General features: G+C 45.3%; 16 non-coding genes across 16 annotated transcripts; all 16 read left to right on the plus strand.

The window, feature by feature from the left end:
* Nucleotides 1–872: 872 nt before the first annotated feature.
* On the plus strand, nt 873–987 carry LOC147677295 (U5 spliceosomal RNA). Its single transcript, XR_015303265.1, has one exon. It is a non-coding gene; the product is annotated as a U5 spliceosomal RNA (small nuclear RNA).
* An 898-nt stretch (nt 988–1,885) lies between these two features.
* LOC147677296 (U5 spliceosomal RNA) lies at nt 1,886–2,000 on the plus strand. The gene has a single exon (XR_015303266.1). It is a non-coding gene; the product is annotated as a U5 spliceosomal RNA (small nuclear RNA).
* Nucleotides 2,001–2,898: 898 nt separating this feature from the next.
* Nucleotides 2,899–3,013, plus strand: LOC147677297 (U5 spliceosomal RNA). Its single transcript, XR_015303267.1, has one exon. It is a non-coding gene; the product is annotated as a U5 spliceosomal RNA (small nuclear RNA).
* Nucleotides 3,014–3,911: 898 nt separating this feature from the next.
* On the plus strand, nt 3,912–4,026 carry LOC147677298 (U5 spliceosomal RNA). Its single transcript, XR_015303268.1, has one exon. It is a non-coding gene; the product is annotated as a U5 spliceosomal RNA (small nuclear RNA).
* Nucleotides 4,027–4,924: 898 nt separating this feature from the next.
* LOC147677299 (U5 spliceosomal RNA) lies at nt 4,925–5,039 on the plus strand. Its single transcript, XR_015303269.1, has one exon. It is a non-coding gene; the product is annotated as a U5 spliceosomal RNA (small nuclear RNA).
* An 898-nt stretch (nt 5,040–5,937) lies between these two features.
* On the plus strand, nt 5,938–6,052 carry LOC147677300 (U5 spliceosomal RNA). Its single transcript, XR_015303271.1, has one exon. It is a non-coding gene; the product is annotated as a U5 spliceosomal RNA (small nuclear RNA).
* Nucleotides 6,053–6,950: 898 nt separating this feature from the next.
* LOC147677301 (U5 spliceosomal RNA) lies at nt 6,951–7,065 on the plus strand. Its single transcript, XR_015303272.1, has one exon. It is a non-coding gene; the product is annotated as a U5 spliceosomal RNA (small nuclear RNA).
* Nucleotides 7,066–7,963: 898 nt separating this feature from the next.
* LOC147677302 (U5 spliceosomal RNA) lies at nt 7,964–8,078 on the plus strand. The gene has a single exon (XR_015302686.1). It is a non-coding gene; the product is annotated as a U5 spliceosomal RNA (small nuclear RNA).
* An 898-nt stretch (nt 8,079–8,976) lies between these two features.
* LOC147677303 (U5 spliceosomal RNA) lies at nt 8,977–9,091 on the plus strand. The gene has a single exon (XR_015303273.1). It is a non-coding gene; the product is annotated as a U5 spliceosomal RNA (small nuclear RNA).
* An 898-nt stretch (nt 9,092–9,989) lies between these two features.
* On the plus strand, nt 9,990–10,104 carry LOC147677304 (U5 spliceosomal RNA). The gene has a single exon (XR_015303274.1). It is a non-coding gene; the product is annotated as a U5 spliceosomal RNA (small nuclear RNA).
* Nucleotides 10,105–11,002: 898 nt separating this feature from the next.
* Nucleotides 11,003–11,117, plus strand: LOC147677305 (U5 spliceosomal RNA). The gene has a single exon (XR_015303275.1). It is a non-coding gene; the product is annotated as a U5 spliceosomal RNA (small nuclear RNA).
* Nucleotides 11,118–12,015: 898 nt separating this feature from the next.
* On the plus strand, nt 12,016–12,130 carry LOC147677306 (U5 spliceosomal RNA). The gene has a single exon (XR_015302687.1). It is a non-coding gene; the product is annotated as a U5 spliceosomal RNA (small nuclear RNA).
* Nucleotides 12,131–13,028: 898 nt separating this feature from the next.
* Nucleotides 13,029–13,143, plus strand: LOC147677307 (U5 spliceosomal RNA). The gene has a single exon (XR_015303276.1). It is a non-coding gene; the product is annotated as a U5 spliceosomal RNA (small nuclear RNA).
* Nucleotides 13,144–14,041: 898 nt separating this feature from the next.
* LOC147677308 (U5 spliceosomal RNA) lies at nt 14,042–14,156 on the plus strand. The gene has a single exon (XR_015302688.1). It is a non-coding gene; the product is annotated as a U5 spliceosomal RNA (small nuclear RNA).
* Nucleotides 14,157–15,054: 898 nt separating this feature from the next.
* Nucleotides 15,055–15,169, plus strand: LOC147677309 (U5 spliceosomal RNA). Its single transcript, XR_015303277.1, has one exon. It is a non-coding gene; the product is annotated as a U5 spliceosomal RNA (small nuclear RNA).
* An 898-nt stretch (nt 15,170–16,067) lies between these two features.
* Nucleotides 16,068–16,182, plus strand: LOC147677310 (U5 spliceosomal RNA). Its single transcript, XR_015303278.1, has one exon. It is a non-coding gene; the product is annotated as a U5 spliceosomal RNA (small nuclear RNA).
* Nucleotides 16,183–16,988: the final 806 nt, after the last annotated feature.

Raw genomic sequence — 16,988 nt, forward strand, 5'->3', positions numbered from 1 at the left:
ATTAGAAGTTGGGGAACATTTAGGAGTTGTCTGCTACTGTTATAAGGGAACATGAGCTTGGTGTTTTATTCCTGATCTCTCTGCTTGCTCATTTGCATAGACAGAGTGTAGGAGAGGTGCATCATGGGACAGAGCTTGGGCAGTGCATGAGATTGCTTTTCCTTGACTATCTTGAAACTGCACGATAGCAGGCAGTATATTTTCTCTTTTCTCAACATTCCTGCTGCCAGAGGCCAGACGTCACTCTCCTTTTAAAAGGTGGCACCAAGACTCATGCTGCGCTTTTCATAGGGCTTGCACGATATTTGTGCCCGTTAGAGGTGCCCTTAGAAGGTGGCCAATCCTGAGTCAGATTCCTCTCAGGTACACTTGAAGGGGCTCGTTAGTCTTGTTTCAAGTGCCTCCAGCCTAGACAGATCTATACTTATATATTCAGCTTTAATGAAAATACGTGTGAAAAAGGGACTTAAAGTGCATGGCTATTTGCATAGAACAGTGGTGGCTCACAGCCTATCGATTGGAGGGATGGTGGGGAAAGCGTAAAATCGTTGGGGACGAAAGTCCTACAGTGCCACTTCAGTGAAAGCCTGATTCACGCTTCCCGTTCCCCTTGCCCAGCAGCCCCGACACCTCCTAATGAGCTGAGGTGTGTACAAAAAGAATTTGCATATTCCCAGGCAGACACTTGGAACTGCCCACCTTTTTGCTTTTCTGTGCTTTGAGCAGAGACTCTGAAGTTTGATCCTGTTTCCCTCGCCGGCCTAGTTCTTGCCCTCTTTTTTAGAGGCTGCAAATACCTCTCAGGTCCTCACCCTCGCAATGATAGGGTCTTTGATCTGGTGCCTCTAACCCCCAGAGAGCCATATTCTAACTTACTCTGGTTTCTCTTCAAAACGAAAAAATCTTTCGCCTTTTACTAAAGATTTCCGTGGAGAGGAACATTTACGAGTTTATTCAATTTTTTTAAGCCTTACCACAGGTGAGGCTGTTTATCATTTGTTTAAAAGAAAAGCATTAGAAGTTGGGGAACATTTAGGAGTTGTCTGCTACTGTTATAAGGGAACATGAGCTTGGTGTTTTATTCCTGATCTCTCTGCTTGCTCATTTGCATAGACAGAGTGTAGGAGAGGTGCATCATGGGACAGAGCTTGGGCAGTGCATGAGATTGCTTTTCCTTGACTATCTTGAAACTGCACGATAGCAGGCAGTATATTTTCTCTTTTCTCAACATTCCTGCTGCCAGAGGCCAGACGTCACTCTCCTTTTAAAAGGTGGCACCAAGACTCATGCTGCGCTTTTCATAGGGCTTGCACGATATTTGTGCCCGTTAGAGGTGCCCTTAGAAGGTGGCCAATCCTGAGTCAGATTCCTCTCAGGTACACTTGAAGGGGCTCGTTAGTCTTGTTTCAAGTGCCTCCAGCCTAGACAGATCTATACTTATATATTCAGCTTTAATGAAAATACGTGTGAAAAAGGGACTTAAAGTGCATGGCTATTTGCATAGAACAGTGGTGGCTCACAGCCTATCGATTGGAGGGATGGTGGGGAAAGCGTAAAATCGTTGGGGACGAAAGTCCTACAGTGCCACTTCAGTGAAAGCCTGATTCACGCTTCCCGTTCCCCTTGCCCAGCAGCCCCGACACCTCCTAATGAGCTGAGGTGTGTACAAAAAGAATTTGCATATTCCCAGGCAGACACTTGGAACTGCCCACCTTTTTGCTTTTCTGTGCTTTGAGCAGAGACTCTGAAGTTTGATCCTGTTTCCCTCGCCGGCCTAGTTCTTGCCCTCTTTTTTAGAGGCTGCAAATACCTCTCAGGTCCTCACCCTCGCAATGATAGGGTCTTTGATCTGGTGCCTCTAACCCCCAGATAGCCATATTCTAACTTACTCTGGTTTCTCTTCAAAACGAAAAAATCTTTCGCCTTTTACTAAAGATTTCCGTGGAGAGGAACATTTACGAGTTTATTCAATTTTTTTAAGCCTTACCACAGGTGAGGCTGTTTATCATTTGTTTAAAAGAAAAGCATTAGAAGTTGGGGAACATTTAGGAGTTGTCTGCTACTGTTATAAGGGAACATGAGCTTGGTGTTTTATTCCTGATCTCTCTGCTTGCTCATTTGCATAGACAGAGTGTAGGAGAGGTGCATCATGGGACAGAGCTTGGGCAGTGCATGAGATTGCTTTTCCTTGACTATCTTGAAACTGCACGATAGCAGGCAGTGTATTTTCTCTTTTCTCAACATTCCTGCTGCCAGAGGCCAGACGTCACTCTCCTTTTAAAAGGTGGCACCAAGACTCATGCTGCGCTTTTCATAGGGCTTGCACGATATTTGTGCCCGTTAGAGGTGCCCTTAGAAGGTGGCCAATCCTGAGTCAGATTCCTCTCAGGTACACTTGAAGGGGCTCGTTAGTCTTGTTTCAAGTGCCTCCAGCCTAGACAGATCTATACTTATATATTCAGCTTTAATGAAAATACGTGTGAAAAAGGGACTTAAAGTGCATGGCTATTTGCATAGAACAGTGGTGGCTCACAGCCTATCGATTGGAGGGATGGTGGGGAAAGCGTAAAATCGTTGGGGACGAAAGTCCTACAGTGCCACTTCAGTGAAAGCCTGATTCACGCTTCCCGTTCCCCTTGCCCAGCAGCCCCGACACCTCCTAATGAGCTGAGGTGTGTACAAAAAGAATTTGCATATTCCCAGGCAGACACTTGGAACTGCCCACCTTTTTGCTTTTCTGTGCTTTGAGCAGAGACTCTGAAGTTTGATCCTGTTTCCCTCGCCGGCCTAGTTCTTGCCCTCTTTTTTAGAGGCTGCAAATACCTCTCAGGTCCTCACCCTCGCAATGATAGGGTCTTTGATCTGGTGCCTCTAACCCCCAGAGAGCCATATTCTAACTTACTCTGGTTTCTCTTCAAAACGAAAAAATCTTTCGCCTTTTACTAAAGATTTCCGTGGAGAGGAACATTTACGAGTTTATTCAATTTTTTTAAGCCTTACCACAGGTGAGGCTGTTTATCATTTGTTTAAAAGAAAAGCATTAGAAGTTGGGGAACATTTAGGAGTTGTCTGCTACTGTTATAAGGGAACATGAGCTTGGTGTTTTATTCCTGATCTCTCTGCTTGCTCATTTGCATAGACAGAGTGTAGGAGAGGTGCATCATGGGACAGAGCTTGGGCAGTGCATGAGATTGCTTTTCCTTGACTATCTTGAAACTGCACGATAGCAGGCAGTGTATTTTCTCTTTTCTCAACATTCCTGCTGCCAGAGGCCAGACGTCACTCTCCTTTTAAAAGGTGGCACCAAGACTCATGCTGCGCTTTTCATAGGGCTTGCACGATATTTGTGCCCGTTAGAGGTGCCCTTAGAAGGTGGCCAATCCTGAGTCAGATTCCTCTCAGGTACACTTGAAGGGGCTCGTTAGTCTTGTTTCAAGTGCCTCCAGCCTAGACAGATCTATACTTATATATTCAGCTTTAATGAAAATACGTGTGAAAAAGGGACTTAAAGTGCATGGCTATTTGCATAGAACAGTGGTGGCTCACAGCCTATCGATTGGAGGGATGGTGGGGAAAGCGTAAAATCGTTGGGGACGAAAGTCCTACAGTGCCACTTCAGTGAAAGCCTGATTCACGCTTCCCGTTCCCCTTGCCCAGCAGCCCCGACACCTCCTAATGAGCTGAGGTGTGTACAAAAAGAATTTGCATATTCCCAGGCAGACACTTGGAACTGCCCACCTTTTTGCTTTTCTGTGCTTTGAGCAGAGACTCTGAAGTTTGATCCTGTTTCCCTCGCCGGCCTAGTTCTTGCCCTCTTTTTTAGAGGCTGCAAATACCTCTCAGGTCCTCACCCTCGCAATGATAGGGTCTTTGATCTGGTGCCTCTAACCCCCAGAGAGCCATATTCTAACTTACTCTGGTTTCTCTTCAAAACGAAAAAATCTTTCGCCTTTTACTAAAGATTTCCGTGGAGAGGAACATTTACGAGTTTATTCAATTTTTTTAAGCCTTACCACAGGTGAGGCTGTTTATCATTTGTTTAAAAGAAAAGCATTAGAAGTTGGGGAACATTTAGGAGTTGTCTGCTACTGTTATAAGGGAACATGAGCTTGGTGTTTTATTCCTGATCTCTCTGCTTGCTCATTTGCATAGACAGAGTGTAGGAGAGGTGCATCATGGGACAGAGCTTGGGCAGTGCATGAGATTGCTTTTCCTTGACTATCTTGAAACTGCACGATAGCAGGCAGTATATTTTCTCTTTTCTCAACATTCCTGCTGCCAGAGGCCAGACGTCACTCTCCTTTTAAAAGGTGGCACCAAGACTCATGCTGCGCTTTTCATAGGGCTTGCACGATATTTGTGCCCGTTAGAGGTGCCCTTAGAAGGTGGCCAATCCTGAGTCAGATTCCTCTCAGGTACACTTGAAGGGGCTCGTTAGTCTTGTTTCAAGTGCCTCCAGCCTAGACAGATCTATACTTATATATTCAGCTTTAATGAAAATACGTGTGAAAAAGGGACTTAAAGTGCATGGCTATTTGCATAGAACAGTGGTGGCTCACAGCCTATCGATTGGAGGGATGGTGGGGAAAGCGTAAAATCGTTGGGGACGAAAGTCCTACAGTGCCACTTCAGTGAAAGCCTGATTCACGCTTCCCGTTCCCCTTGCCCAGCAGCCCCGACACCTCCTAATGAGCTGAGGTGTGTACAAAAAGAATTTGCATATTCCCAGGCAGACACTTGGAACTGCCCACCTTTTTGCTTTTCTGTGCTTTGAGCAGAGACTCTGAAGTTTGATCCTGTTTCCCTCACCGGCCTAGTTCTTGCCCTCTTTTTTAGAGGCTGCAAATACCTCTCAGGTCCTCACCCTCGCAATGATAGGGTCTTTGATCTGGTGCCTCTAACCCCCAGAGAGCCATATTCTAACTTACTCTGGTTTCTCTTCAAAACGAAAAAATCTTTCGCCTTTTACTAAAGATTTCCGTGGAGAGGAACATTTACGAGTTTATTCAATTTTTTTAAGCCTTACCACAGGTGAGGCTGTTTATCATTTGTTTAAAAGAAAAGCATTAGAAGTTGGGGAACATTTAGGAGTTGTCTGCTACTGTTATAAGGGAACATGAGCTTGGTGTTTTATTCCTGATCTCTCTGCTTGCTCATTTGCATAGACAGAGTGTAGGAGAGGTGCATCATGGGAAAGAGCTTGGGCAGTGCATGAGATTGCTTTTCCTTGACTATCTTGAAACTGCACGATAGCAGGCAGTGTATTTTCTCTTTTCTCAACATTCCTGCTGCCAGAGGCCAGACGTCACTCTCCTTTTAAAAGGTGGCACCAAGAGTCATGCTGCGCTTTTCATAGGGCTTGCCCGTTATTTGTGCCCGTTAGAGGTGCCCTTAGAGGGTGGCCAATCCTGAGTCAGATTCCTCTCAGGTACACTTGAAGGGGCTCGTTTGTCTTGTTTCATGTGCCTCCAGCCTAGACAGATCTATACTTATATATTCAGCTTTAATGAAAATACGTGTGAAAAAGGGACTTAAAGTGCATGGCTATTTGCATAGAACAGTGGTGGCTCACAGCCTATCGATTGGAGGGATGGTGGGGAAAGCGTAAAATCGTTGGGGACGAAAGTCCTACAGTGCCACTTCAGTGAAAGCCTGATTCACGCTTCCCGTTCCCCTTGCCCAGCAGCCCCGACACCTCCTAATGAGCTGAGGTGTGTACAAAAAGAATTTGCATATTCCCAGGCAGACACTTGGAACTGCCCACCTTTTTGCTTTTCTGTGCTTTGAGCAGAGACTCTGAAGTTTGATCCTGTTTCCCTCGCCGGCCTAGTTCTTGCCCTCTTTTTTAGAGGCTGCAAATACCTCTCAGGTCCTCACCCTCGCAATGATAGGGTCTTTGATCTGGTGCCTCTAACCCCCAGAGAGCCATATTCTAACTTACTCTGGTTTCTCTTCAAAACGAAAAAATCTTTCGCCTTTTACTAAAGATTTCCGTGGAGAGGAACATTTACGAGTTTATTCAATTTTTTTAAGCCTTACCACAGGTGAGGCTGTTTATCATTTGTTTAAAAGAAAAGCATTAGAAGTTGGGGAATATTTAGGAGTTGTCTGCTACTGTTATAAGGGAACATGAGCTTGGTGTTTTATTCCTGATCTCTCTGCTTGCTCATTTGCATAGACAGAGTGTAGGAGAGGTGCATCATGGGAAAGAGCTTGGGCAGTGCATGAGATTGCTTTTCCTTGACTATCTTGAAACTGCACGATAGCAGGCAGTATATTTTCTCTTTTCTCAACATTCCTGCTGCCAGAGGCCAGACGTCACTCTCCTTTTAAAAGGTGGCACCAAGACTCACGCTGCGCTTTTCATAGGGCTTGCACGATATTTGTGCCCGTTAGAGGTGCCCTTAGAAGGTGGCCAATCCTGAGTCAGATTCCTCTCAGGTACACTTGAAGGGGCTCGTTAGTCTTGTTTCAAGTGCCTCCAGCCTAGACAGATCTATACTTATATATTCAGCTTTAATGAAAATACGTGTGAAAAAGGGACTTAAAGTGCATGGCTATTTGCATAGAACAGTGGTGGCTCACAGCCTATCGATTGGAGGGATGGTGGGGAAAGCGTAAAATCGTTGGGGACGAAAGTCCTACAGTGCCACTTCAGTGAAAGCCTGATTCACGCTTCCCGTTCCCCTTGCCCAGCAGCCCCGACACCTCCTAATGAGCTGAGGTGTGTACAAAAAGAATTTGCATATTCCCAGGCAGACACTTGGAACTGCCCACCTTTTTGCTTTTCTGTGCTTTGAGCAGAGACTCTGAAGTTTGATCCTGTTTCCCTCGCCGGCCTAGTTCTTGCCCTCTTTTTTAGAGGCTGCAAATACCTCTCAGGTCCTCACCCTCGCAATGATAGGGTCTTTGATCTGGTGCCTCTAACCCCCAGAGAGCCATATTCTAACTTACTCTGGTTTCTCTTCAAAACGAAAAAATCTTTCGCCTTTTACTAAAGATTTCCGTGGAGAGGAACATTTACGAGTTTATTCAATTTTTTTAAGCCTTACCACAGGTGAGGCTGTTTATCATTTGTTTAAAAGAAAAGCATTAGAAGTTGGGGAACATTTAGGAGTTGTCTGCTACTGTTATAAGGGAACATGAGCTTGGTGTTTTATTCCTGATCTCTCTGCTTGCTCATTTGCATAGACAGAGTGTAGGAGAGGTGCATCATGGGACAGAGCTTGGGCAGTGCATGAGATTGCTTTTCCTTGACTATCTTGAAACTGCACGATAGCAGGCAGTATATTTTCTCTTTTCTCAACATTCCTGCTGCCAGAGGCCAGACGTCACTCTCCTTTTAAAAGGTGGCACCAAGACTCATGCTGCGCTTTTCATAGGGCTTGCACGATATTTGTGCCCGTTAGAGGTGCCCTTAGAAGGTGGCCAATCCTGAGTCAGATTCCTCTCAGGTACACTTGAAGGGGCTCGTTAGTCTTGTTTCAAGTGCCTCCAGCCTAGACAGATCTATACTTATATATTCAGCTTTAATGAAAATACGTGTGAAAAAGGGACTTAAAGTGCATGGCTATTTGCATAGAACAGTGGTGGCTCACAGCCTATCGATTGGAGGGATGGTGGGGAAAGCGTAAAATCGTTGGGGACGAAAGTCCTACAGTGCCACTTCAGTGAAAGCCTGATTCACGCTTCCCGTTCCCCTTGCCCAGCAGCCCCGACACCTCCTAATGAGCTGAGGTGTGTACAAAAAGAATTTGCATATTCCCAGGCAGACACTTGGAACTGCCCACCTTTTTGCTTTTCTGTGCTTTGAGCAGAGACTCTGAAGTTTGATCCTGTTTCCCTCACCGGCCTAGTTCTTGCCCTCTTTTTTAGAGGCTGCAAATACCTCTCAGGTCCTCACCCTCGCAATGATAGGGTCTTTGATCTGGTGCCTCTAACCCCCAGAGAGCCATATTCTAACTTACTCTGGTTTCTCTTCAAAACGAAAAAATCTTTCGCCTTTTACTAAAGATTTCTGTGGAGAGGAACATTTACGAGTTTATTCAATTTTTTTAAGCCTTACCACAGGTGAGGCTGTTTATCATTTGTTTAAAAGAAAAGCATTAGAAGTTGGGGAACATTTAGGAGTTGTCTGCTACTGTTATAAGGGAACATGAGCTTGGTGTTTTATTCCTGATCTCTCTGCTTGCTCATTTGCATAGACAGAGTGTAGGAGAGGTGCATCATGGGACAGAGCTTGGGCAGTGCATGAGATTGCTTTTCCTTGACTATCTTGAAACTGCACGATAGCAGGCAGTATATTTTCTCTTTTCTCAACATTCCTGCTGCCAGAGGCCAGACGTCACTCTCCTTTTAAAAGGTGGCACCAAGACTCATGCTGCGCTTTTCATAGGGCTTGCACGATATTTGTGCCCGTTAGAGGTGCCCTTAGAAGGTGGCCAATCCTGAGTCAGATTCCTCTCAGGTACACTTGAAGGGGCTCGTTAGTCTTGTTTCAAGTGCCTCCAGCCTAGACAGATCTATACTTATATATTCAGCTTTAATGAAAATACGTGTGAAAAAGGGACTTAAAGTGCATGGCTATTTGCATAGAACAGTGGTGGCTCACAGCCTATCGATTGGAGGGATGGTGGGGAAAGCGTAAAATCGTTGGGGACGAAAGTCCTACAGTGCCACTTCAGTGAAAGCCTGATTCACGCTTCCCGTTCCCCTTGCCCAGCAGCCCCGACACCTCCTAATGAGCTGAGGTGTGTACAAAAAGAATTTGCATATTCCCAGGCAGACACTTGGAACTGCCCACCTTTTTGCTTTTCTGTGCTTTGAGCAGAGACTCTGAAGTTTGATCCTGTTTCCCTCGCCGGCCTAGTTCTTGCCCTCTTTTTTAGAGGCTGCAAATACCTCTCAGGTCCTCACCCTCGCAATGATAGGGTCTTTGATCTGGTGCCTCTAACCCCCAGAGAGCCATATTCTAACTTACTCTGGTTTCTCTTCAAAACGAAAAAATCTTTCGCCTTTTACTAAAGATTTCCGTGGAGAGGAACATTTACGAGTTTATTCAATTTTTTTAAGCCTTACCACAGGTGAGGCTGTTTATCATTTGTTTAAAAGAAAAGCATTAGAAGTTGGGGAACATTTAGGAGTTGTCTGCTACTGTTATAAGGGAACATGAGCTTGGTGTTTTATTCCTGATCTCTCTGCTTGCTCATTTGCATAGACAGAGTGTAGGAGAGGTGCATCATGGGACAGAGCTTGGGCAGTGCATGAGATTGCTTTTCCTTGACTATCTTGAAACTGCACGATAGCAGGCAGTATATTTTCTCTTTTCTCAACATTCCTGCTGCCAGAGGCCAGACGTCACTCTCCTTTTAAAAGGTGGCACCAAGACTCATGCTGCGCTTTTCATAGGGCTTGCACGATATTTGTGCCCGTTAGAGGTGCCCTTAGAAGGTGGCCAATCCTGAGTCAGATTCCTCTCAGGTACACTTGAAGGGGCTCGTTAGTCTTGTTTCAAGTGCCTCCAGCCTAGACAGATCTATACTTATATATTCAGCTTTAATGAAAATACGTGTGAAAAAGGGACTTAAAGTGCATGGCTATTTGCATAGAACAGTGGTGGCTCACAGCCTATCGATTGGAGGGATGGTGGGGAAAGCGTAAAATCGTTGGGGACGAAAGTCCTACAGTGCCACTTCAGTGAAAGCCTGATTCACGCTTCCCGTTCCCCTTGCCCAGCAGCCCCGACACCTCCTAATGAGCTGAGGTGTGTACAAAAAGAATTTGCATATTCCCAGGCAGACACTTGGAACTGCCCACCTTTTTGCTTTTCTGTGCTTTGAGCAGAGACTCTGAAGTTTGATCCTGTTTCCCTCGCCGGCCTAGTTCTTGCCCTCTTTTTTAGAGGCTGCAAATACCTCTCAGGTCCTCACCCTCGCAATGATAGGGTCTTTGATCTGGTGCCTCTAACCCCCAGAGAGCCATATTCTAACTTACTCTGGTTTCTCTTCAAAACGAAAAAATCTTTCGCCTTTTACTAAAGATTTCCGTGGAGAGGAACATTTACGAGTTTATTCAATTTTTTTAAGCCTTACCACAGGTGAGGCTGTTTATCATTTGTTTAAAAGAAAAGCATTAGAAGTTGGGGAATATTTAGGAGTTGTCTGCTACTGTTATAAGGGAACATGAGCTTGGTGTTTTATTCCTGATCTCTCTGCTTGCTCATTTGCATAGACAGAGTGTAGGAGAGGTGCATCATGGGAAAGAGCTTGGGCAGTGCATGAGATTGCTTTTCCTTGACTATCTTGAAACTGCACGATAGCAGGCAGTATATTTTCTCTTTTCTCAACATTCCTGCTGCCAGAGGCCAGACGTCACTCTCCTTTTAAAAGGTGGCACCAAGACTCACGCTGCGCTTTTCATAGGGCTTGCACGATATTTGTGCCCGTTAGAGGTGCCCTTAGAAGGTGGCCAATCCTGAGTCAGATTCCTCTCAGGTACACTTGAAGGGGCTCGTTAGTCTTGTTTCAAGTGCCTCCAGCCTAGACAGATCTATACTTATATATTCAGCTTTAATGAAAATACGTGTGAAAAAGGGACTTAAAGTGCATGGCTATTTGCATAGAACAGTGGTGGCTCACAGCCTATCGATTGGAGGGATGGTGGGGAAAGCGTAAAATCGTTGGGGACGAAAGTCCTACAGTGCCACTTCAGTGAAAGCCTGATTCACGCTTCCCGTTCCCCTTGCCCAGCAGCCCCGACACCTCCTAATGAGCTGAGGTGTGTACAAAAAGAATTTGCATATTCCCAGGCAGACACTTGGAACTGCCCACCTTTTTGCTTTTCTGTGCTTTGAGCAGAGACTCTGAAGTTTGATCCTGTTTCCCTCGCCGGCCTAGTTCTTGCCCTCTTTTTTAGAGGCTGCAAATACCTCTCAGGTCCTCACCCTCGCAATGATAGGGTCTTTGATCTGGTGCCTCTAACCCCCAGAGAGCCATATTCTAACTTACTCTGGTTTCTCTTCAAAACGAAAAAATCTTTCGCCTTTTACTAAAGATTTCCGTGGAGAGGAACATTTACGAGTTTATTCAATTTTTTTAAGCCTTACCACAGGTGAGGCTGTTTATCATTTGTTTAAAAGAAAAGCATTAGAAGTTGGGGAACATTTAGGAGTTGTCTGCTACTGTTATAAGGGAACATGAGCTTGGTGTTTTATTCCTGATCTCTCTGCTTGCTCATTTGCATAGACAGAGTGTAGGAGAGGTGCATCATGGGACAGAGCTTGGGCAGTGCATGAGATTGCTTTTCCTTGACTATCTTGAAACTGCACGATAGCAGGCAGTATATTTTCTCTTTTCTCAACATTCCTGCTGCCAGAGGCCAGACGTCACTCTCCTTTTAAAAGGTGGCACCAAGACTCATGCTGCGCTTTTCATAGGGCTTGCACGATATTTGTGCCCGTTAGAGGTGCCCTTAGAAGGTGGCCAATCCTGAGTCAGATTCCTCTCAGGTACACTTGAAGGGGCTCGTTAGTCTTGTTTCAAGTGCCTCCAGCCTAGACAGATCTATACTTATATATTCAGCTTTAATGAAAATACGTGTGAAAAAGGGACTTAAAGTGCATGGCTATTTGCATAGAACAGTGGTGGCTCACAGCCTATCGATTGGAGGGATGGTGGGGAAAGCGTAAAATCGTTGGGGACGAAAGTCCTACAGTGCCACTTCAGTGAAAGCCTGATTCACGCTTCCCGTTCCCCTTGCCCAGCAGCCCCGACACCTCCTAATGAGCTGAGGTGTGTACAAAAAGAATTTGCATATTCCCAGGCAGACACTTGGAACTGCCCACCTTTTTGCTTTTCTGTGCTTTGAGCAGAGACTCTGAAGTTTGATCCTGTTTCCCTCACCGGCCTAGTTCTTGCCCTCTTTTTTAGAGGCTGCAAATACCTCTCAGGTCCTCACCCTCGCAATGATAGGGTCTTTGATCTGGTGCCTCTAACCCCCAGAGAGCCATATTCTAACTTACTCTGGTTTCTCTTCAAAACGAAAAAATCTTTCGCCTTTTACTAAAGATTTCTGTGGAGAGGAACATTTACGAGTTTATTCAATTTTTTTAAGCCTTACCACAGGTGAGGCTGTTTATCATTTGTTTAAAAGAAAAGCATTAGAAGTTGGGGAACATTTAGGAGTTGTCTGCTACTGTTATAAGGGAACATGAGCTTGGTGTTTTATTCCTGATCTCTCTGCTTGCTCATTTGCATAGACAGAGTGTAGGAGAGGTGCATCATGGGACAGAGCTTGGGCAGTGCATGAGATTGCTTTTCCTTGACTATCTTGAAACTGCACGATAGCAGGCAGTATATTTTCTCTTTTCTCAACATTCCTGCTGCCAGAGGCCAGACGTCACTCTCCTTTTAAAAGGTGGCACCAAGACTCATGCTGCGCTTTTCATAGGGCTTGCACGATATTTGTGCCCGTTAGAGGTGCCCTTAGAAGGTGGCCAATCCTGAGTCAGATTCCTCTCAGGTACACTTGAAGGGGCTCGTTAGTCTTGTTTCAAGTGCCTCCAGCCTAGACAGATCTATACTTATATATTCAGCTTTAATGAAAATACGTGTGAAAAAGGGACTTAAAGTGCATGGCTATTTGCATAGAACAGTGGTGGCTCACAGCCTATCGATTGGAGGGATGGTGGGGAAAGCGTAAAATCGTTGGGGACGAAAGTCCTACAGTGCCACTTCAGTGAAAGCCTGATTCACGCTTCCCGTTCCCCTTGCCCAGCAGCCCCGACACCTCCTAATGAGCTGAGGTGTGTACAAAAAGAATTTGCATATTCCCAGGCAGACACTTGGAACTGCCCACCTTTTTGCTTTTCTGTGCTTTGAGCAGAGACTCTGAAGTTTGATCCTGTTTCCCTCGCCGGCCTAGTTCTTGCCCTCTTTTTTAGAGGCTGCAAATACCTCTCAGGTCCTCACCCTCGCAATGATAGGGTCTTTGATCTGGTGCCTCTAACCCCCAGAGAGCCATATTCTAACTTACTCTGGTTTCTCTTCAAAACGAAAAAATCTTTCGCCTTTTACTAAAGATTTCCGTGGAGAGGAACATTTACGAGTTTATTCAATTTTTTTAAGCCTTACCACAGGTGAGGCTGTTTATCATTTGTTTAAAAGAAAAGCATTAGAAGTTGGGGAACATTTAGGAGTTGTCTGCTACTGTTATAAGGGAACATGAGCTTGGTGTTTTATTCCTGATCTCTCTGCTTGCTCATTTGCATAGACAGAGTGTAGGAGAGGTGCATCATGGGACAGAGCTTGGGCAGTGCATGAGATTGCTTTTCCTTGACTATCTTGAAACTGCACGATAGCAGGCAGTATATTTTCTCTTTTCTCAACATTCCTGCTGCCAGAGGCCAGACGTCACTCTCCTTTTAAAAGGTGGCACCAAGACTCATGCTGCGCTTTTCATAGGGCTTGCACGATATTTGTGCCCGTTAGAGGTGCCCTTAGAAGGTGGCCAATCCTGAGTCAGATTCCTCTCAGGTACACTTGAAGGGGCTCGTTAGTCTTGTTTCAAGTGCCTCCAGCCTAGACAGATCTATACTTATATATTCAGCTTTAATGAAAATACGTGTGAAAAAGGGACTTAAAGTGCATGGCTATTTGCATAGAACAGTGGTGGCTCACAGCCTATCGATTGGAGGGATGGTGGGGAAAGCGTAAAATCGTTGGGGACGAAAGTCCTACAGTGCCACTTCAGTGAAAGCCTGATTCACGCTTCCCGTTCCCCTTGCCCAGCAGCCCCGACACCTCCTAATGAGCTGAGGTGTGTACAAAAAGAATTTGCATATTCCCAGGCAGACACTTGGAACTGCCCACCTTTTTGCTTTTCTGTGCTTTGAGCAGAGACTCTGAAGTTTGATCCTGTTTCCCTCACCGGCCTAGTTCTTGCCCTCTTTTTTAGAGGCTGCAAATACCTCTCAGGTCCTCACCCTCGCAATGATAGGGTCTTTGATCTGGTGCCTCTAACCCCCAGAGAGCCATATTCTAACTTACTCTGGTTTCTCTTCAAAACGAAAAAATCTTTCGCCTTTTACTAAAGATTTCTGTGGAGAGGAACATTTACGAGTTTATTCAATTTTTTTAAGCCTTACCACAGGTGAGGCTGTTTATCATTTGTTTAAAAGAAAAGCATTAGAAGTTGGGGAACATTTAGGAGTTGTCTGCTACTGTTATAAGGGAACATGAGCTTGGTGTTTTATTCCTGATCTCTCTGCTTGCTCATTTGCATAGACAGAGTGTAGGAGAGGTGCATCATGGGACAGAGCTTGGGCAGTGCATGAGATTGCTTTTCCTTGACTATCTTGAAACTGCACGATAGCAGGCAGTATATTTTCTCTTTTCTCAACATTCCTGCTGCCAGAGGCCAGACGTCACTCTCCTTTTAAAAGGTGGCACCAAGACTCATGCTGCGCTTTTCATAGGGCTTGCACGATATTTGTGCCCGTTAGAGGTGCCCTTAGAAGGTGGCCAATCCTGAGTCAGATTCCTCTCAGGTACACTTGAAGGGGCTCGTTAGTCTTGTTTCAAGTGCCTCCAGCCTAGACAGATCTATACTTATATATTCAGCTTTAATGAAAATACGTGTGAAAAAGGGACTTAAAGTGCATGGCTATTTGCATAGAACAGTGGTGGCTCACAGCCTATCGATTGGAGGGATGGTGGGGAAAGCGTAAAATCGTTGGGGACGAAAGTCCTACAGTGCCACTTCAGTGAAAGCCTGATTCACGCTTCCCGTTCCCCTTGCCCAGCAGCCCCGACACCTCCTAATGAGCTGAGGTGTGTACAAAAAGAATTTGCATATTCCCAGGCAGACACTTGGAACTGCCCACCTTTTTGCTTTTCTGTGCTTTGAGCAGAGACTCTGAAGTTTGATCCTGTTTCCCTCGCCGGCCTAGTTCTTGCCCTCTTTTTTAGAGGCTGCAAATACCTCTCAGGTCCTCACCCTCGCAATGATAGGGTCTTTGATCTGGTGCCTCTAACCCCCAGAGAGCCATATTCTAACTTACTCTGGTTTCTCTTCAAAACGAAAAAATCTTTCGCCTTTTACTAAAGATTTCCGTGGAGAGGAACATTTACGAGTTTATTCAATTTTTTTAAGCCTTACCACAGGTGAGGCTGTTTATCATTTGTTTAAAAGAAAAGCATTAGAAGTTGGGGAACATTTAGGAGTTGTCTGCTACTGTTATAAGGGAACATGAGCTTGGTGTTTTATTCCTGATCTCTCTGCTTGCTCATTTGCATAGACAGAGTGTAGGAGAGGTGCATCATGGGACAGAGCTTGGGCAGTGCATGAGATTGCTTTTCCTTGACTATCTTGAAACTGCACGATAGCAGGCAGTATATTTTCTCTTTTCTCAACATTCCTGCTGCCAGAGGCCAGACGTCACTCTCCTTTTAAAAGGTGGCACCAAGACTCATGCTGCGCTTTTCATAGGGCTTGCACGATATTTGTGCCCGTTAGAGGTGCCCTTAGAAGGTGGCCAATCCTGAGTCAGATTCCTCTCAGGTACACTTGAAGGGGCTCGTTAGTCTTGTTTCAAGTGCCTCCAGCCTAGACAGATCTATACTTATATATTCAGCTTTAATGAAAATACGTGTGAAAAAGGGACTTAAAGTGCATGGCTATTTGCATAGAACAGTGGTGGCTCACAGCCTATCGATTGGAGGGATGGTGGGGAAAGCGTAAAATCGTTGGGGACGAAAGTCCTACAGTGCCACTTCAGTGAAAGCCTGATTCACGCTTCCCGTTCCCCTTGCCCAGCAGCCCCGACACCTCCTAATGAGCTGAGGTGTGTACAAAAAGAATTTGCATATTCCCAGGCAGACACTTGGAACTGCCCACCTTTTTGCTTTTCTGTGCTTTGAGCAGAGACTCTGAAGTTTGATCCTGTTTCCCTCACCGGCCTAGTTCTTGCCCTCTTTTTTAGAGGCTGCAAATACCTCTCAGGTCCTCACCCTCGCAATGATAGGGTCTTTGATCTGGTGCCTCTAACCCCCAGAGAGCCATATTCTAACTTACTCTGGTTTCTCTTCAAAACGAAAAAATCTTTCGCCTTTTACTAAAGATTTCCGTGGAGAGGAACATTTACGAGTTTATTCAATTTTTTTAAGCCTTACCACAGGTGAGGCTGTTTATCATTTGTTTAAAAGAAAAGCATTAGAAGTTGGGGAATATTTAGGAGTTGTCTGCTACTGTTATAAGGGAACATGAGCTTGGTGTTTTATTCCTGATCTCTCTGCTTGCTCATTTGCATAGACAGAGTGTAGGAGAGGTGCATCATGGGAAAGAGCTTGGGCAGTGCATGAGATTGCTTTTCCTTGACTATCTTGAAACTGCACGATAGCAGGCAGTATATTTTCTCTTTTCTCAACATTCCTGCTGCCAGAGGCCAGACGTCACTCTCCTTTTAAAAGGTGGCACCAAGACTCACGCTGCGCTTTTCATAGGGCTTGCACGATATTTGTGCCCGTTAGAGGTGCCCTTAGAAGGTGGCCAATCCTGAGTCAGATTCCTCTCAGGTACACTTGAAGGGGCTCGTTAGTCTTGTTTCAAGTGCCTCCAGCCTAGACAGATCTATACTTATATATTCAGCTTTAATGAAAATACGTGTGAAAAAGGGACTTAAAGTGCATGGCTATTTGCATAGAACAGTGGTGGCTCACAGCCTATCGATTGGAGGGATGGTGGGGAAAGCGTAAAATCGTTGGGGACGAAAGTCCTACAGTGCCACTTCAGTGAAAGCCTGATTCACGCTTCCCGTTCCCCTTGCCCAGCAGCCCCGACACCTCCTAATGAGCTGAGGTGTGTACAAAAAGAATTTGCATATTCCCAGGCAGACACTTGGAACTGCCCACCTTTTTGCTTTTCTGTGCTTTGAGCAGAGACTCTGAAGTTTGATCCTGTTTCCCTCGCCGGCCTAGTTCTTGCCCTCTTTT

This window comes from Lissotriton vulgaris, chromosome 12 (genome assembly GCF_964263255.1).
Source record: "Lissotriton vulgaris chromosome 12, aLisVul1.2, whole genome shotgun sequence".
Lineage (NCBI taxonomy): Eukaryota > Metazoa > Chordata > Amphibia > Caudata > Salamandridae > Lissotriton > Lissotriton vulgaris.